Raw genomic sequence first — 19343 nt, 5'->3', positions numbered from 1 at the left:
CTGTTTTATGGGTCTTTTATAAAGCATTAGTCAAAAGCTTGAGTAGAAAAGAAAACAATCCCAAATTACCCTTGAATGGTTAGGATGCTGATTTTTAAATAGAGACCCATTATTTTTTTTACTTCTTGAAATAAGTAATTTATCCTTAAAAAAAAAAAAAAACGGGTATAAATTGGTAACACAAACAGGACCTCGGTGGTGTCAGAAATGCCTTACAAGATGAAGTTGGTTTATCAAATTTGTACCAGTTAACAATAGTGACCAGTTGACTATTGTACCACAAACCTAGTATTAGGCATCTGCCACCATAAAATGATCTATGCTTACCAAAGCACCTCAAAGAGAATTGTTAAATTATATTGTGATGTTATGTACTACTTATTCCGAATATTCCAGTGTTTGGCAATTCAATTTAGCAAAGGTAAGATCTTTAGGTAGATCTAAAGCAAAAAAAAAAAAAAATAAAAAAATAAGCCTTAACTTGTAAGATCTTTGAAAATGAGACAGGTTCCAAGCATGTACCATCTGTTCTCTCTTTTCTGATTTCTATTTCTTCAATGTTCTTTTACCAAAGCTAGTTCCCGTGTAAGGTCCTCAATACATACTTAATTGGATGAAATGATCTAGTTTTCATCCTTTCCTGTGATAAAACGTTTAGGCTACTGGATGGCTGGCCTGTTATGGTATTTGCCATCTATAAGATCATGTAAAGGTTAAATCTAATTAACTGGGAAATCAACTGATTCATTACAAAAAAAGTAGTTTTAAAGGAAGTTGTTGGCTCTCGATAAATATGTATGAATCACAACAAAAATTTTTGTATTAATTAGTACTCGTGTTGTGGATTCATGCAAAAGAATGTATCAACAAACATTAAAAGCAATATTAAGAAAAAGAATTGCTTTTATGGTTAACAGAATTAAAGGTAGCCTTCTAACCACACGGAACGAAGGTAGCTATGAAAATGAAGAACAAAGGAATGTAGGTTAAAACATGTCAATCTGTCTTTTTTATGTGCTTCTTCAGTGAAAGCTCTTTATAACTCTGATATTTCATTCAGAATATAAGGTCTCCAGGTTCTGAGTCATTCAACATTGTTTTTACAGGTGTTGAGGAAAGGCTTCTCACATCTTTAGATGATAGCTCCCAGGACATTATTTGAGTCCCCTGAAACTTTTGTCCAGGTCTTGCAATGTGGTGATGTTGGGAGCTACTAATGAATTGTGGGCTTGTCTAAGCCATCTCTAAGCAGAGGTGTGCCTCTTGGATAACCCTCAGTGTCATCTCACTGCTCTTATACCACTTCCTTAGCAACAGCCTGCTCAAAGAGAATTCTATGATGCCAAGGAAAAGTGTTGGTTCAGACAGCCAACAAATAGGTTCCAATGCAACTTCCTGGGTTTGGAAAGAAACATAATCCCTTAAGTAGCACTGGGGCACCAGCTGCCTGCAGCAGGAAGAATTTCCAGGACACCAGTATGGTGATAAGGCTTTCATCAGGCCAACTTCCCCACAGTGTCTGCTTCTCCTTTACCCTGAAGAACTCTTCCTCACAATAAATCCCTTTGATGTGCTCCCGTATAAATAATGCACACTGAGCCTTACTTTTTGTTGAAGATCTGACCCATCAGGTCCAATTCTCCCAGCAGACCTCCTCTATGAAACTATTTTCCTGTGTTGTTTTTCTTTATAAATTATTTCAGACTTCTAATTTCTCAGCCAGATTACACCTCTGTGAGGTTGTCTGATCCCTAGTTTGTGCAAGACACAGTGACATGATGATGTTCAAAAGTAGAGAAGAGAGCTTGGTCCTGTCTATTACAGTCATATATGGAAATAGTTAATGAGACCAAGAAGGAGTTCATCTCATTGTCATTAATCCAGTGGTAATTTAAGGCACCAGTTGAGAATCTTTGGGTTTTGCTACTTTAGTTTTAGAGTTACATTCATTCACTTCTCTCAGAATTAAAATATTTTTTTTCAACATTCTAACAAAATGGGTAACTCAGTCTATAGTGGGCTACCAAGGGACAGGTTGAAATTCCAAGGGAGGGTATCAAAAAAACAAGTAAATGTCATTTTTAGAACTCAGGCAAAGATTTTAGTTCATCTTGAAAATAAGAAAATAGTGACACATATGCAAAACCATTAAGCTGAAAATTAAATGAAATCTCTTTGAATATAATCAAGGGAGCCCTGATATTTGGGCTTTTTTTATAATGTCCCATCTTTATACTTTTAACCAAAATTATACTGATAACTATTTAGATGTAAATGACAAACAACCTCAGAAATGTTAGCAAAGATTTCTCACCAATGTTTAGTGAATGCAGTGTTTCTTTGTCTTCTTTATGTGGGCTGGGGCTGGGGGCACGTTTATGTATAGTTGGTGATTCCATTTTGTTCTGTAAGTGCTCCTAAGCAGATATCTTTGAGAAATAGTCTCATGAAGTTTTCGGTCATACTTGTCACAGTATTTTTTTTTCTGACTCTGGAGCCTATTGCTGGTATATTAATACAGGTTGTTTACAGCTGTTTAAAGAATTTTCTCTTTGAGTACCATCAGGGCAAAGATGTTAGTGAGAGCTCTCTGTCAAAATGAGTAGCCTGTACATTTTCTCTCATCCCCATTTCATTCCCCACCACCTACTGCAGTAACATGAGAGTACACAAAGTAACACAATGTGTAGAGTGTTCTAGAATGAGGTCAAGAGCCCTCCTTGATCCTAAAGCATGCCAAAATTATGATACATGCCCAAAGTGTACTTATTACTAGTGTCTCCATTAACCCTGTTATCTTTAGGAAACTGATAAACTCTGTGGATGGGAGGATTCCTGCCTTCTGGGCAGATTTTGCCTCTGGCAAGAAGTCATAATCACTGGATGAAGTGAGATCTGTCAGAGGTTCACCAACTGAGGGTTCCCAGTCTCAGTCTTAAGATATGAATAATTAATTGTAAGTCTTGATATTGTAGAGGGCTTTTCTAATAATCTATCTGAATCATATCCCATGAGAGGAGTTTCCTTTTCTTCATATAACAGAAGTAGCAGGTCTTTAAATATTAAAATGATGAACAGAAATGAATAGGTGAGCAAATAATAGAATTTTCTACAAAGTAGGGCAACTGGTTGAGAAATATTGTGATTTTATTAATCAACAAGCATAAAGTGGAAGGAACCATCAAATTTAAAGAAGATTCAAAAATAAAACTGGCAGAAGCCTCTGCTAATTTAATAGGGTTTATTATCTCTAAAAGAAGTAGATATGCTCTTGCCTCTGGGTCAGGAAAGACATAGATAGCTATGGGTCTAGGACACTAAAGGATTACCCAGAGGAGGTCTTATGTATAAATAGGTAGGAATGTTTATAATAATTACATAACCACATGTAAGATAATTTAAAGAGTTAGCTTTCACACATACACACAGACATAAATGAACATACACACACACATACACACACACACACACACACACAATCTATCCTTTAGATGTTTCATGGAATAGAATCTACTATCAAGGAAACAAGGACTTGGTTAAGTCACATAGTTTTAATGATTTCCGAAAAAGATAGAACCACTGCTTCCTATAGTCAAGCAAACACAGTGATTTCTTTAACTGTCTCCATTATATTGGTTTGGTAAACTCTTGATATGCTTATAGATTGCATAAGGCACTTATACGCAGAGATGTACCTCCTTTGGGGTAATTCATGTCCTAGGAAGAATGAAATTTTTTCAGAAAAAAATGTGTAAATTCACTTTGGAAACAAATATGATCTTTCTAAATTAAAAGAGCAAGTACTCATATAGACTAAGTATTACAGCTATCATTATTTAAAGAAGAAACCAAAATGGTCACATTCATATATGTATTGAATAGGGAGAGAAACACAGATACTTAGAGCATAATAATTTAGGTATTATCTATATTTGTTTTTGTTTTCCCATTAAACAGGAAAGCAAAAATAGTCTATATTGACCTAATTCTGAAGAGATACCAAAAAAAAAAAGAAAAAGAAAGAAGCAAATAAAGAAAAAAAAACAAAGAAAAGAAAGAATAGAGATATACAACTTTAAAATATGTAGTCAGAAGCAGTGTAACAAGCTGATTGTCACATTCTAAACAGGCTTACATGTGTTCCCTGTTTATTGTATTTTTGACATGTAGAGCACCTATAAGAACAAGAAATGAGTCAAGAGTTCTTTTCCTAATATTTAGCTTTAGACTATTGGTTTTTATCACTATTTCACCTGATTTAAGAGCACATTTTGTGAGCTTGCTAGGGATTTACATGTGTTCCTGTGAACATAAATTAGTACAGTAGGAGTAATCTTACCTATGTAAGTGGACTTTTCCCCACACAGGCCAGTAATTTTCCATTTGGGTTGGGTTGGGGCCACAAAGATAGCAGTTAGTCAATGTCTATATAATCTATAACTTGTTATTGAGGAGGAAAGTTCTCAGGGAAGTTGAAGAAGAAACAATAGGAGAATATTTAAAGTGCCAATTCCATTTGACCAGTAAACACCTCATTACTAAATTAGTGGGTGTGTTTGCAAGCAGTAGGTAGAATGATCTCTTTTCAAAGTTGTGAAGTAAAAAGTATGATCAGGAATACAGGGGAAGTCTGGGGATTATCAGAGATACCGACAGCATGATGAGTAACCTTACTGGCTCTGAAGGAGATTGCCTAACAGTGTGTCGTACTAAGGCAATGATATAGCAACCAGATTATCAAATTTTTCCACAGTTATCCCATACAATAAATTTTCATATTTGCTTTTATTTCATAACTTTACTTAACTATTTCATGTACCATAAAATTGACCTATATAAAGCTCCCACTACACTGGTTTTTACACATTCACAGAAGCTATATTCAGAAAAATAGCACTGTAGAACACTTTCCAATATACCACAAAAACTTTTGTACATTTTAAATGTCTTTTAAATTACAAATTCTCTACCATTCCTTACTTCAACCCCAAACAACAGTGGATGTAACTTTAGTATGTATAGATTTGCTTATTTTAGAAATTTCACATAAGGGAAATCAAGTAATATGTGGCTTTTGTGATTGATTTTTTAATGTAAAATACTATTTTGTGGAAAGCAGTGATTTGGATAACTGCCTCAAACTGCCTCCTGGGTGCAGCTGCACTTGCTCAAGAAACTTTCTGTGCAAAGGTACAAGACAGAATTGCCTGGTTGCTATGGTGATACCCTGCTTGAGAAGGTTCTGGGAAAGGCACAGAACTATCAGTCTTGACCCTGAATTCATACCCCAATTGTCATGGATAGAGAATAATGAGCTGTCTAGATAATTATAATAGCATGCCAGTGTTTTGAAATTCATGCCTATCTTCTTTGAAGAAACTTTTTCACAGAAACACTTTTGATGATAAAACTTATAAAATAGAAATGCTGAGCTATCTATGAGTCATTGTTCCTCCATCAGAGGTTGGTGTCCCACCCAGTCCCAGATTTGTCTCTATGAATGTTTTTTTTTTTTGTCTTTCTTAATCCCGCATTGCCCACTCTTTGCCGATTTCTGAGGTTCAGCATGTAATACACTATGTTCAAAATTTATCCATGTTTTAGTATGTGTATGTCCTTTTTTATTTCCATGTAATATTCTATTGAGTAGATGTATCATTTTTTAATCCATTCAGTTTATGGAAGTTGTGTTGTTTCCACCTTTTGGCTATTATGACTATTGCTTTTTCTGTGCTCCTTTGTACACACATACATACACACACCCACAAGCTCACACATATCCTTGTATTCATGTGCAAGTTTTACCTAGGCAAATGTTTTTACTTCTATTGTATATAGCTTAACTAGAAATGTTGGGTCACAATACCTTTATATTCAGAACTTTGAGGAATAAAAAAACATTTTCTAAAATGGCTGCACAGCTGACATTCACATGCTTAGTGTATGAGTGTTCCAATTTCCCTTCATTCTAACCAACACTTTTTATTTACTATGGTTTCTTTTTCTTGTCACATAGTGAGTGTAAACTGACATTTATCCATGGCTTCAATTTGCATTTCCCTAAAAATAAATGAGGTAATATATCTGTTCATATGTTTATATTGGCTATTTTTTTACTCTCTTTGAAAATGTCCTTTTAAATTATTTTCCCATATTCTAACTGAATTACTTATCATTTTACTCTCACTTGTTATTTACCTAATTAGAAAGTATTTTCTTTCATTTTACCTAAAAAGAAAATATTTTATATCATTGTTAAGATTTCTTTTCATGTTCTCAATGATATCTTTTAAAATATAATTTTTGTTTTTAATTTTGATGAAAATCTAAAAATCTAATCTTTACGGTTTTTCTTTGTTTGCTTTTATAAACTGCTAAGTCACAGTTTACAAAAATTTACATCCATGTTTTCTTGTAGAAATTTTATAATTTTAGCTATTACATTTAAGTTGTTTATCCTTACTGAGATAATATTAGTGTATGGTGTGAGACAGGGTATAGATTCATTATTTCACCTGTAGATGTCTACACAGTCTGATCCAGCATCAAATGTTAAAAGACTGTTATTCACCCATTGAAATATCTTGATACCTTCGCTGAAAACAAATGACCACATATTTAGTTCTCAGTTCTAGTTAAATATGGAATCTTAGTTCTAGTTTATCATCTTACCTGTCTATCCTTTTATAGAAACTCACTTCCTTGATTATTGAAACTGTGCAATGTATTTTGAAGCTAGGAAGAATGTGTCATATGAATTTTGTATTGTAAGGATACCTTGTTCCTTTTATTTCTATATGAATGTTAGGTTTATCTTGTCAATTTTTGAAAAAAATATTTTTTAAAAAAATATAGTCAAAGTTTGTGTTGAATCTGTACATCCATTTTGGTAGAATTTGTCATCTTAACAATTTTAAGTCATTCAGTCCATGAACATGGAATGTCTTTCATGTATTTATATCTATTTTAGTTTCTTTCAACATTGTCATATTTTCCAGCAAAAAAATCATTTACATTATTTTGTTAAATATATTCTTAGAATTTTTATTGTAGCTTTTATACAAAAATTTTCAGTTTCAGTTTTGCATTGTGCATGAATTGTCAATAAAAATACAAGGAATTGTGGATGCTGACTTGAATGAAGCCTATCATGTTGCTAAACTAGCTTATTAGTTTTAAAAATTTAGGTACATTATTTACGTTTTTTTTTATATAAGATTTTACTGTTCAGGATGGAATTAACAATGTAGGAATTGAAGAGATTTAGATCAACCTGATTAAGAGCATCTCTGTAAGCCAAAGCGAATTTCACACTCAGTACTGGAAGGTTAAATATTTGTCAGGCAAACAGAATGGAAGGAAGATATTTTTCCTTTTAATTATGAAAGAGTTTTATATTTGATTTTGTGAAGTCATTTTTCTGTGCCCATTGAGATGATCATGTGTTTATTTTGTCTTTTATTTAACATATTTAACATATATGGTGGACTAATGTTGGATATTAAATGAAACTGGCACACTGGGAAGAATTGTCACTGGTTAGTTGTGTATGTTTCCTTTTAATTATTGCTGGATTCAATTTTGCTGCCATTTTGGTAAGTATTTTTGTGTATATTCAAAAAAGATATTGGTCTGTATTTTTCTTGTGGTATTTTTATCTGTTTTTTCCATAAAAAATAATACACAGAATAAATTGGTAAATGATCATTTGTCTTCTATATTTTGAAATAAATTGTAAAATTTTGGTATAAATTCTCCTTAAAATATTTCATAGATTTAACCAGTGAAAACTTCTGGCCTCAATAAATTGAAATATAGTAAACTCACACGTATTATATGTTCTGACTACAATAAAATCAAATATCAACCACAAAAGTATATTAATGCAATTCACAAATATGTGAAAACTGAAAGCATTATCCTAAATAAACAGTAGTTCAAGTAAGAAATCACAAAAGTACAAGATACTTTAACCTGAAATAAAATAAAACAACATATGAAATGTTATGAAATATAGTTAAGAATGCATACTGTGGATTTTATGTGTATAAAATTATTTTACTGGAAACGAGGAAAGACATAGAGTTAGCCAGAAGTGAGAGGTGCTTTGCCCTTCCACAGATCATCCTTTGGCAGGTATACAACTTTAAATGGGATTCCCCCCAAAATCACAACTTTCCAAAGTTCCCAGTTGTCTTCAGGATCTCCTTTTAAAATGCCTGTGCATGATCTTATTTTCCTTAGCTGAAATCACATCCTTAGGTGGCTGAGCTTGCTATTATTTAGGTAATGACCATGGAATGGGATTACCTCCAACCCACATGCCTACCATCTAATGTGCTGAGTTCTGAGTCAAATCAAATTCATACCACACTCTCAGAATAGAGATTTGACTGGAGACTGCAAGTTTAAAAAATGCTGACTGTACACTAGGTAGGGTACATTTAGTCTGTTTCCTACTGTGTTATTATTTTTTGATCATTACATGACTAGGCTTGTGGAATTGGGGGAACATCTGCAAACAGAATGCTGTAGAATTTATTTTGTGAGGTTTAACAATTCTATTAGATAATTTTCAGCTCTATCTGTGGCTTTGACTAATTTCCAGATTTCTAATATAATTAATTTTTATTCCCTTGTGGTGTTTTTTTGTGGAGAAACAAAGATCTTACTGAGGCTTTTGCTTCACCATTGTGAAAGTCTACATCTCAAGATTGTCCTTAAAAGGAAATTAGTATCTTTAATTTCCTTAGTATATCTGCATCAATCAGTAGCATTATATTTTCTTTATATTAGTCAACATGGTACAGTGACCAACATATTCAACTTTTCATCACTTTTGAGGCTGAATCACAGGAAAAGTATTTCGTAAGGAAGACTTTGAAGATAACAACCAGAATATCATGTCCAACTTAAACAGTTTTTTGTTTCATTTTGTTTTGTTTTCACTAAGTACTTCTCTTTTTCTATTTAGTTTGGAGGATTTTTAATCACTTTCTGAATCATCTCATTTTGTATTTTTTGTCCTATTTTTCAGTTAAGATTTTCCCTAAAGAAATATGAATTAACCAATATATATCTCAGAGCTCTGGATTATACATTCTAAGAACTAATTTACATTCCTCTGCAAATTTATTTCTATCTTGTGCAGGCTATGAAAAGTCTTTGATGATAGCTGTCAGTTCTGAGGAAGACCAGTTCTTAAAATGTTTTTTCCTTGTTCCAAGAGTGATTTAACTAGGAGAAGCAATTGAATTTGGGGACTTTTTACTGTCCCAAAAGAAAGGAAAGCAGTTCAGAGGGAGGGTTGGACAGAAAAAAAGTGGGAACCAAAATGTGGAAAAGGTTAGTAATATAAGACACATCACTTCTAGTTATGGTGTAGAGGATCAAACAGACAGTTTTAAGATATTTTAAAAATTTTATTTTGCTTGGACAAGGATTTTTTAAGGAAGTAATTTTGAATATGAATTTCTTTTGGGAGTACTCTCATATGAATGAAAATGCACAACATTTTTGGTATTTTTCTTCCTTTTTGTTCTAAACAAGATGTTGAAATACTCTTGATAAGAAAATAGTCCTTTGGTGTCATTTATCAAGGAAATGAAATATATATATATATAAATATATATATATATATGCATATATATACACACATATATGTATATATATATATATATATACACACACATATATGTATATATCTATACAAACATATATATATGTATATAAACACATATATGTATATATGTGTATAAATAGATATATTTATTTATAAATAGATATATTCATTTATGAATAGATTATTCATTTACAAATTTAATCCTTTCTTGCAAATATTATCAGGAATAATAATTACATTATTTAGTTCAGTGGATAGCAATGTTAGGTTAAAATAGACATAATAACTGTGTTTGTGCAGATGGTTTCAGTTCTCAGTGAAAATACCCAGTGAACAACTAAACAAAAATATACGTGGAATTTCTTCATAAGCAATTACATTTTTATTCATGCAATTATAACAGGAAGATGACTTCAGATCATAATTTAAGGAAAATTTTCTGCATAATTATGTTCTGCTCATTCTTATTAGGTAAATGCTCTCCATAAATGTAAAATATAAATGCTTTTTTAATGATATATCTTACTGTATTTTTTTTGTAAATAGGGATAACTGTAAAATATATTGTTAATCTGTTATTCTGTAACATAATTAGTCAAGCATAAAGCGTAGTGTGGTGTTTACAGAGTTAGTGGACAGACAAAAGGTAATGTCTTGTGACATAGATGTGATGCCCTGAACAAAGGTGACATTGGTAGGAAGTCAAGCACTTAGCTACTAGTGTGTTCCTAAGGAAACCCAATCATAACCTTTACGAAAAGTACCCTGTGAGACCTGCACCAGAATTCAGGCCTAGGATAAGCCCGGGTCCATCCCACCTACCAACAGACCCCAACTGGAACTCAGCCCTAGCCCAGGAACACCTCTGCTGCCCAGAAGACCCCTGCCTGAGCTCTGACCCTGGCTCAGGACCTTCTCTGCCAATCTGTATGGGAGCCCAGGCCCAGGGTAGGCCTAGGACTGCTGCCCTTCCCCCCAACCTGGGTAACCAGACCTAATCTACTTCCATCTTGAGACATTGCAGCCATTGCCATAGCCCTCCCCATGCATTAACCTCTACTTTTTGATGACACACTGGACCTAGAAGCAGCTGTATCTCAGAGCAGGCATCCCAAAACCAGTATAAAGCCCCCACTTTCAGCCCCAAATCTGAAAGATGTCACATCCATCTTGGGACACATCCACTTCTATCTCAAATTACCTCTGCTATTGCTGCCACCACCTTTACTTGCAGAAGCATCCATTTTGGGACACAGTCAGGGTCTGGAAGCCCAACACCAAGGTGAAGTACAGAAAATCTGCATGGATACTACAAGATTATAGGGTAGAAACTTTAATACCTCAGATCTACACTGCAAGAAAGTAAATCAAATAGACAACATAAAAAAAATAGTAGAGGAAAATGCCCCAATCCAACCAGAATAGTGCAGTAACAAAACCCATGGACAGCAAAGTTTATGAAATGTCAGAGAAAAAGTTAAGAATGTTCATAATTAAAATGATCTGTGAATTAAAGAATAACCTAAATGAGAAACTACAAGCAAAACTTGATCACTTCAATAAAGAGATAAGAGGACAAATACAAGCAACCATTGATCATACCAGGAGGAGTTAATGAGTGTAATGCATTCCACTATTATAATTTATATTAAAATTAAATTAATAAAAATGAAGATAAGGGAGCAAATAAGGTAGCAAAAGATTAATTCAAGAAAGAAATAGAGATTCTGAAAAAAAATCAGAAATTCTTGAAATTAAGCAGACAACAATCCAAATAGAAAACTCAATAGAAAGTATCACCAACAGAGTAGATCACTTGGAAGACAGAATGATAGATAATGAAGACAAAGTGTACAATCTGGAAATGAAAGCTGGCCACACAGTGAAAATGGTAAGAAACTATGAACAGAACATACAAGAACTATGGGATAGCATCAAAAGACCAAATCTAAAATTTATTGGGATAGAGAAAAGCACAGTTTCAAACCAAAGAAATGCACAATCTCTTGAATGATATAATATCAGAAAATTTCCCAAATATGAAGAATGAATTGAAAAATCAAATACAAGAGGCTTACAGGACACCAAAAGTACAAACCTACAACAAATCTGCACAAATGAAAATTCCTAGTGTACAGAATAAGGAGAGAATCTCAAAGGTCATAAGAGAGAGGAATCAGATCATATACAGGGGGGAGACCAATTTGTATCTCAGCAGATTTTTCAATCCAGACCCTCAAAGCCAGGAGATTGTGGAACAACATATATCAATCTCTAAAAGAAAATGGATACCAACCAAGAATCTTATATCCAGCAAAATTAAGCTTCAGATTTGATGATGAAATAAAAACCTTTCATGATAAACAAAAGTTTAAAGAATTTACAAAAATACAGAGCATCCTCAGAAAAATATCCAAGGAGGAGTAAATGAAAAATAACAATGAAAATCAGCAAAGGGAGAGACAATACTAAAGGAAAAGCTAATCAAAGGAGAAACTGAGTTAAGTTAAAGAACAATAACAAACAAAATGTCTGGGATTACAAGTCATATTTCAATAATAACCCTGAATGTGAATAGCATAAACTCATTAATTAAAAGACATAGATTGACAGATTGGATTACAAAACTAAAACAAAAACAAAAAACAAACAAACAAAAAAAAATGACCCAACAATATGTTGCCTTCGAGAGACTTATCTCATAGGAAAATACATCCACAGACTGAAGGTGAAAGGCTTGGAGAAAATGTACCACTCAAATAAACCTCTTAAACAAGCAAGGGTTTCCATCCTCATATCAGATTAAGTGAACTTCAAACCAAAGCTAGTGAAAAGGGATAAAGAAAGACATTTCATACTGCTTAAGGGATTCATACATGAATAAGACCTAACCATCATAAATATCTATGCCCCAAACAATGGGGCATCTATGTAAGTCAAATAAACACTTCTCAAATACAAGAACCAGAGAAACCAAAACACAATAATATTGGGTGACTTTAATATACCGTTGTCACCACTGGATAGATCTTCCAAACAAAAATTAAGCAAAGAAACTATAGAACTCAATAATACAATCAATAATTTGGACTTACAAGACAAATATAGAATATTCCATCTATGAATGAGAAAATACACTTTTCTTCTCAGGAGAACATGGATCCTTCTCCAAAATAGACCATGTGTTATGCCACAAAGAAAGTCTTAGCAAATCCAAAAAAAATAGAAATATTTCCTGCATTCTATCTGACCATAATGGAATGAAATTAGAAATTAATGATAAAAATAAAAAAAGAAGCTACAACAAAACCTGTAGACTAAACAATATGCTATTGAACAACACATAAATAACAGGAGACATCAGGGAGGAGATAAACAAATTCTTAGAGGTAAATGAGAACTCTGATACAATTTATCAAAATCTCTGGGACACTATGGACTTACAAGGAAGAATTAATACCAATACTCCTCAAATTATTCCATGAAATAGAAAAGGAAGGGATGCTTCCAAATTCATTTGACAAGCCTAGTATCATCCTTATACCAAAAACAGGCAGAAAGATACCAAGGAAAGAAAATTTTAGACCAATATCCCTGATGAACATTGATGCAAAAATTCTCAATAAAATTCTGGCAAATTGCATACAAAAACGTATTTTGAAAAATGGTGCACTATGATCAAATAGAGTTCATTCCAGGTATGCATTTTTCAACATATGGAAATCAAAAATATAATTCAACAAACCAATAGACTTAAAGATCAATTGATGCATAGAAAGCATTTGACAAAATAGAGTATCCTTTCATGTTCAAAACACTAGAAAAACTATAGATAATAGGAACATACCTCAACATTGTAAAAGCTATCTATGCCAACGTTATTCTAAATGGAGAAAAAAATTGAAGCATTCCCTCTAAAAAGTGGAACAAGACAGAGATGCCCTTTTTTGCCACTTCTATTCAACATGTCCTTGAAACTCTAGCCAGATCAATTAGACAAACATGATTCTATACTTAGAAGATCCAAAAACTCCCCTAGAAAACTTCTAGAATTAATTAATAAATTTAGCAGAGTAGCAGAATATAAAATCAATAGCCATAATTCAAATGTATTTTTATACATCAGTGATGAATACTCTGGAATTAGGAAATTTTAGAAAATTAAGAAAACTACTCCATTCACAATAGCCTCAAAAAAATAAAACACTTGGAATAAACTTCTACAATGATGAAATACTTCTACAATGAAAACTAAAGAAGACTAAAGAAAGATATCAAAACAAAACTTAGAAGATGGAAAGATCTCCCATGCTCCTGGACAGGCAAAATTAATATTGTCAAAATTATCATACTACCAAAAGCACTATACAGACTCAACGTGATTTCAATTAAAATTCCATTGTCATCCCTTATAGAAATAGAAAAAGCAATCATTCAATTAATTTGGAAAAATATGAGACCAAGAATAGCCAAAGCAATCCTTAGCAAGGAGAGTGAAACAGGAGACATCACAATACCAGACCTTAAACTATACTTAAAAGTGATAACAACAAAAACAGCATGGTATTGGCAGCCAAACAGGTAGACCAATCCAAGAGAATAGGAGACACAGAGACAGACCCACATAAAATACAGTTATCACATATTATACAAAGGCATCAAAAAACACATATTGGAGAATAGATAGCCTCTTCAACAAAGAGGTGTTCTAATTACTGGAAATCCATATGCTCAAAACTTAACTCAAAGTGGATCAAGGATCTAGCAATTAGTCAAGAGAGCTGGCACCTAAGAGAGGATAAAGTAGGTCCAAATCTTTGTCTCATCAGATTAGGCCTTGATTTTCCTAACAAGACTCCTAAAGCAAATAAATTAAATGAATAATTAATAAATGGGATGGACTCAAACTAAACAGCTTCTTCTCAGCCAAAGAAACAAATACTTAGGGGGAGAGAGAGCCTAAATTTGGGGAGGAAATTTTTGCGAAAGACACATCAGATAGATGTGGATAGATCTAAGATATATAAAGAACTCAAAAAAACTTAAACACAAAAACAACAACCAAATTAATATATGGGCTAAGGAGCTAAACAGATATTTCTCAGAAGATATACATTCAATCAACAAATATTTGAAAAATGTATTCAACATGTCTAGTAATCAGACATATGTAACTCAAAACTATTCTAAGATTTCACCTAACTGAAAGGTGCTGAGGATAAAACCCAGAGCCCCAAGCATGCCAGCAGAGCGCATTACCACTTGAGTCACAACCCCAGCCCCAAGAGTCATCGAAGATTATAAACAAATACTATGGTATCAGTTTAGTTGAAACAGACAAAGTACACCCATGCATACAAATTCAGACACTGTGACTGAAAACTCAGACTAAATATTTGGCTGAATGAATTGAGCTGCTTTAATGTTCTGATGAGAGTTTTGGCAGAGTCCAAGTTATCTATTGGAATAGATGTATAATTTTCTAAATAATAACTAATTAATAAAAAACTAATTTATTATAATTTTAAACAAGATAAAGTAGATATGTTTTTTCAGTAATAATGGAGTATTACTTTTATGTAATTAAGATTTTTGATAACTGATAGAATGCAGACACTCCCCTGCCATTATTAATGCTCTTTTCATTTTCTACTGCTTACTATGCATTATTCATATGGGAAATTAGACTGAATAGCACAAATGGACATTTTATCAGCTACCAAAAATCAGGATTTGTGACTTACAATGCAATAGCTATTCTGAGTCCATAATCCATTTACCCAAAGGAGCCAAAGAATAGCGTTAATACTGTGTATTTAAGCCACTTTGCTTATGGTTTTACAAATATTTAAGAAGCTAACCATTTTTCCATTTAAAACCACAAAAAAGAACATCGATAATTAATGATTCTAGTTCAACACGGGGAGGCTGATGAGTATTATTGGAATGGAATGGATTAAAAGACATAAGCAGGGCGTTTTTGTGCTCACATGAAAGACAGTGTTATGCGCTTTCTTCATGTTCTCTGTTGGTTTACATTGGAAGACTGAACAACCTAACATCTTTTGTGAAATAAGATGATGTATGAATATATAAAAATCAACAAACCATTCATCATTGTACAGGATATTTTGATGTGTTTTATTAGGAAGACAAAGACTATGTAGAATGAAATAAGCCAAATACCAGAGATTTTCAATTATTCAATCCTTCCTGATTTGCCACTCTCGTTAGATTGCCATTATATTTCTTTCTGTCTTCCTTACTTATCTCTTTTTTTCTTCTTTTGTAGTTTCTGTCTACAGAAAATGGCACTAAAAATGCCAGCTCCATGTATATAAATAAATGAAGCAGACACTTTGAAAATAAATACAGTGGGATTAAAACTTTTTGAGGGACTTACCAATAGACAACATAAATACATCAATAATTAAGTAAGTTATGAGTGGCTAATATTTTAATGCTTATAATAACTTTGAGGTTACATTGTCTCTGCCTCTTATTTTGGTTTCAAAATATTTGTTTGTACCCTCTCAAAGTTATGGATTTCCTTGTAAAACCTGCATATCACCAGTAAGCTGAAATTCATTTTCTAAAACATAATCACATTACAAATTTTACCCCTAAATTTGAAAACTATTAAAGTATCATCTGAAGGAACTCTGCTTTTAAAATGAAGCATAGATTAACTAGAAGTGGCCTAAATATAAGTGTGTCAAATCTTCACATTGAAAGCTGTGGTGTTCCAATGTTCCTGAAACACCTGAAATCTTCTGCTGATTATTATAAATTGAGCAAGCCAAATATATTTTAGATCCATCATTTTCCCAATGATTTGTATATCTGAAGTCTGTCAATCACATCATGGGAACATGATTATTAGTTACCAAATATTAAAGAAAGGGCTAAAGTCTGATATGTAGTTAGCATTAAAGCATGAAAAACAAAGCACTAGGAAGATGTAAATATTTGACTTTTAATCCTCCTGCTGGAGATAATTCATTGATATTCCTCTATAATTAAACATTACAAGGACACATGAAGATGATAAATGATAAGAAATATCTGTTTTAACATGATTGGTAAAATAAATTCAGAATCATTTTGTACTCACTCTTTATACATGTATTCTTATGCAGAGTGCTTAGCTCATTTCAGTCCCAAATTGGGGTTGTCATGCTGAATAATAAAGTTTTATGTGGCACTATGCAGAAGGAAATTGGCACCATGCCTGCTGTTTCATGGTTTGCCAGCACATCTTTGCGTATGAGTAGAATGTGTCTTTTTTTTTCCATCAGCCTTCTTTTCTTCTTCCTTAGTCATTAATCATTTAGGTTCTGGTAAAGTAACAGTGCATTAAGTTTTCATGAATAACTGTGAAGTCCTAACATACTTTATTTTTACAGTCAAATATTTTAAGTCAAATAGGTGATCAGGGATTCACATATTTATTTTTGAGTAGGAAGTGAATTATAGCATTTAAGAATAACATTTAAATTTTAACCATGCAAGTTTGCTTTAAATATATATATATATATATATATATATATCACTGTTTTGTATATTAATATATAAAAATGCATATAAAATTTATAAATATATTCAAGAATGCTATGCCCTTTTTATTCATCTAATTTATTCCTCTCTAACTTCATGAATGACATTTTTCTTTCTATATTTAAGGTATAAGTATCTGTACAAATGTTGGCAGTTCTATGCAAGTTTCTTTTCTTTTCTTACATGCAACATAAAATCATTAGCTATCTTGAATTATACAAGGAAGCTGGAATCTAGCAAGGCCAATGGAATGCTTACTTTTGTTTTGATCTGTATAGCTATCAGCAAGTTTTAGATTTAATAGCTTCAAATTTGTAATCTAAATATTTCCTAAGTGTTTACTTATACAAGAAATAATATCTATTTTTAGGATATTATTTTTGATTATAATAGCAGAGAAATCATAATCATGCATTTAAGATAAATATTTCTGCTTAAGACAAAAGAAATACATTTAATCATGTTTATTTTATGCCATTCTTATGTGGAAGAACCAATACTAAATGTGGAGTAATAAAAAGTGTTGGATATTTTAATATTTTTCAAAATAATTGTGTTAGTATTTGATGTCTCTATTCACAACTATGGAAATAAAATTATTTGGAAGAATGAGGTTGTAAAGAAAATTATGATATATAAATTTAAGAAACATGTAACTATATTTTAACCTTATTTTTTATTATGAAAGAAAATTAAATCATTTGGAAAATGGGCTTTTAAGGTGTTTCCAAATTTTTGAATTCTCAAGATAAGTTTAAAAAGTTAATAAGCACTTATTTAAAAAACCAAAATGTTTAAATTTATTTTTGAATACAGATCCATGTTTGATGTCTTGAATCTGAATTTTAGATCATAGATCTGAATTCTTGACTTGGTGAAAGTAACCATGGGATATTTCCTGAATGATTAGTAGAATAAGCAAAGAAATACATGTGAAATATTCAAATAATATTCTTTCAGCTGAGGTCAGAAAATAAATAATAAAGTTATTGGTGAATTGTTTGCCTAACAACTGTCTGTGGGCAAACTCTCAGCAATTCCAAAAGCTAATTAATAGTACATTTGGTGATCAATTTAAAATATGCATTTTGTTTCAGATATTATTCCATAAAAGTTTCAAATTACTATTACAGACTACCTAATAATTTGCTAAGTAAAATTTCAGTTTATACTACATATTCATTATAAAAAGCAAAATTTGTTCAAATTTTTTAATAGTGTCTCTGTTATAATAGACATCTATAAGAAAAATCAGATGAATATTTTCACACACACACACACAAAACTCTTTGAAAAATTATGTAGTGTTTGAAGGTAACAAAAAGATTGCTAAAAATCGACATATGAACAGGTTGAACCAGGTGTTTTCATTTGGGGGTAATTACTTATGAAGAAAATAGAAATAGAAAAATAGCTGTTATCATCAAGTGTCTCCCAAATTGGGTAAAGAAGGAACAATTTCAACAGGGGTCAGGAGGGGAAACTAGTAATTGAACAAAAATCAGCAATGTATCTTATAATACATATAAAAGTGGAACATTTTTTATTATAGAATAGAGGAATAAATTTTGCTAACTATTGCCAAGAAATCAGATTTGGGAAGCTAGAAAAGCAAAGAAGTAGAAAGAAGAAAAGTGGGAGGTTAGGAAAGGAATTGAGAGATCAGGAATGAGAGAAAAGTGTTTTGAGACGAGTGCCAATGAAGTGGAACAGAGAAAATGGGCTGTATTTAGACAAGGCACATTTTGGGTAGTGTTGGGTTTGATGGAATGACAATGGACACAAGTAAGTTTACAGGCTGTCCATGGTATAATAGTTATAGCAAAGCCTATTATACTGTAGTCATGGGTTAAATCAAGAGCAAAGTCCTTGCAGAGGTAATAAAAGATGAGCTCTCAGGCACATTGAGGGAGGACAGATTTCTCCAATGCAGAACATAGTAGGTGTACAGATAATTAGTCTACTGGGTTTGTGGAGCAAGAAGGTTGGAGTTCCTTTCAGATAACTTCTGTATGTTCATCATAATTAATGAAAAATCGAGAGTTGAGAGTGAAATGATGAGGAGGGAATCACATTTTTGAGAATAATGTGATATGAAGTTATCCATTAAGTAGTATGAGAGTGTGAATTTATAGTTTGCAATGGAAGTACAATTAATTGCTGA

This window comes from Urocitellus parryii, unplaced genomic scaffold (assembly GCF_045843805.1).
Source record: "Urocitellus parryii isolate mUroPar1 unplaced genomic scaffold, mUroPar1.hap1 Scaffold_60, whole genome shotgun sequence".
In the NCBI taxonomy this organism is placed as follows: Eukaryota; Metazoa; Chordata; class Mammalia; order Rodentia; family Sciuridae; genus Urocitellus; species Urocitellus parryii.
This window is presented reverse-complemented; position numbering follows the sequence as displayed.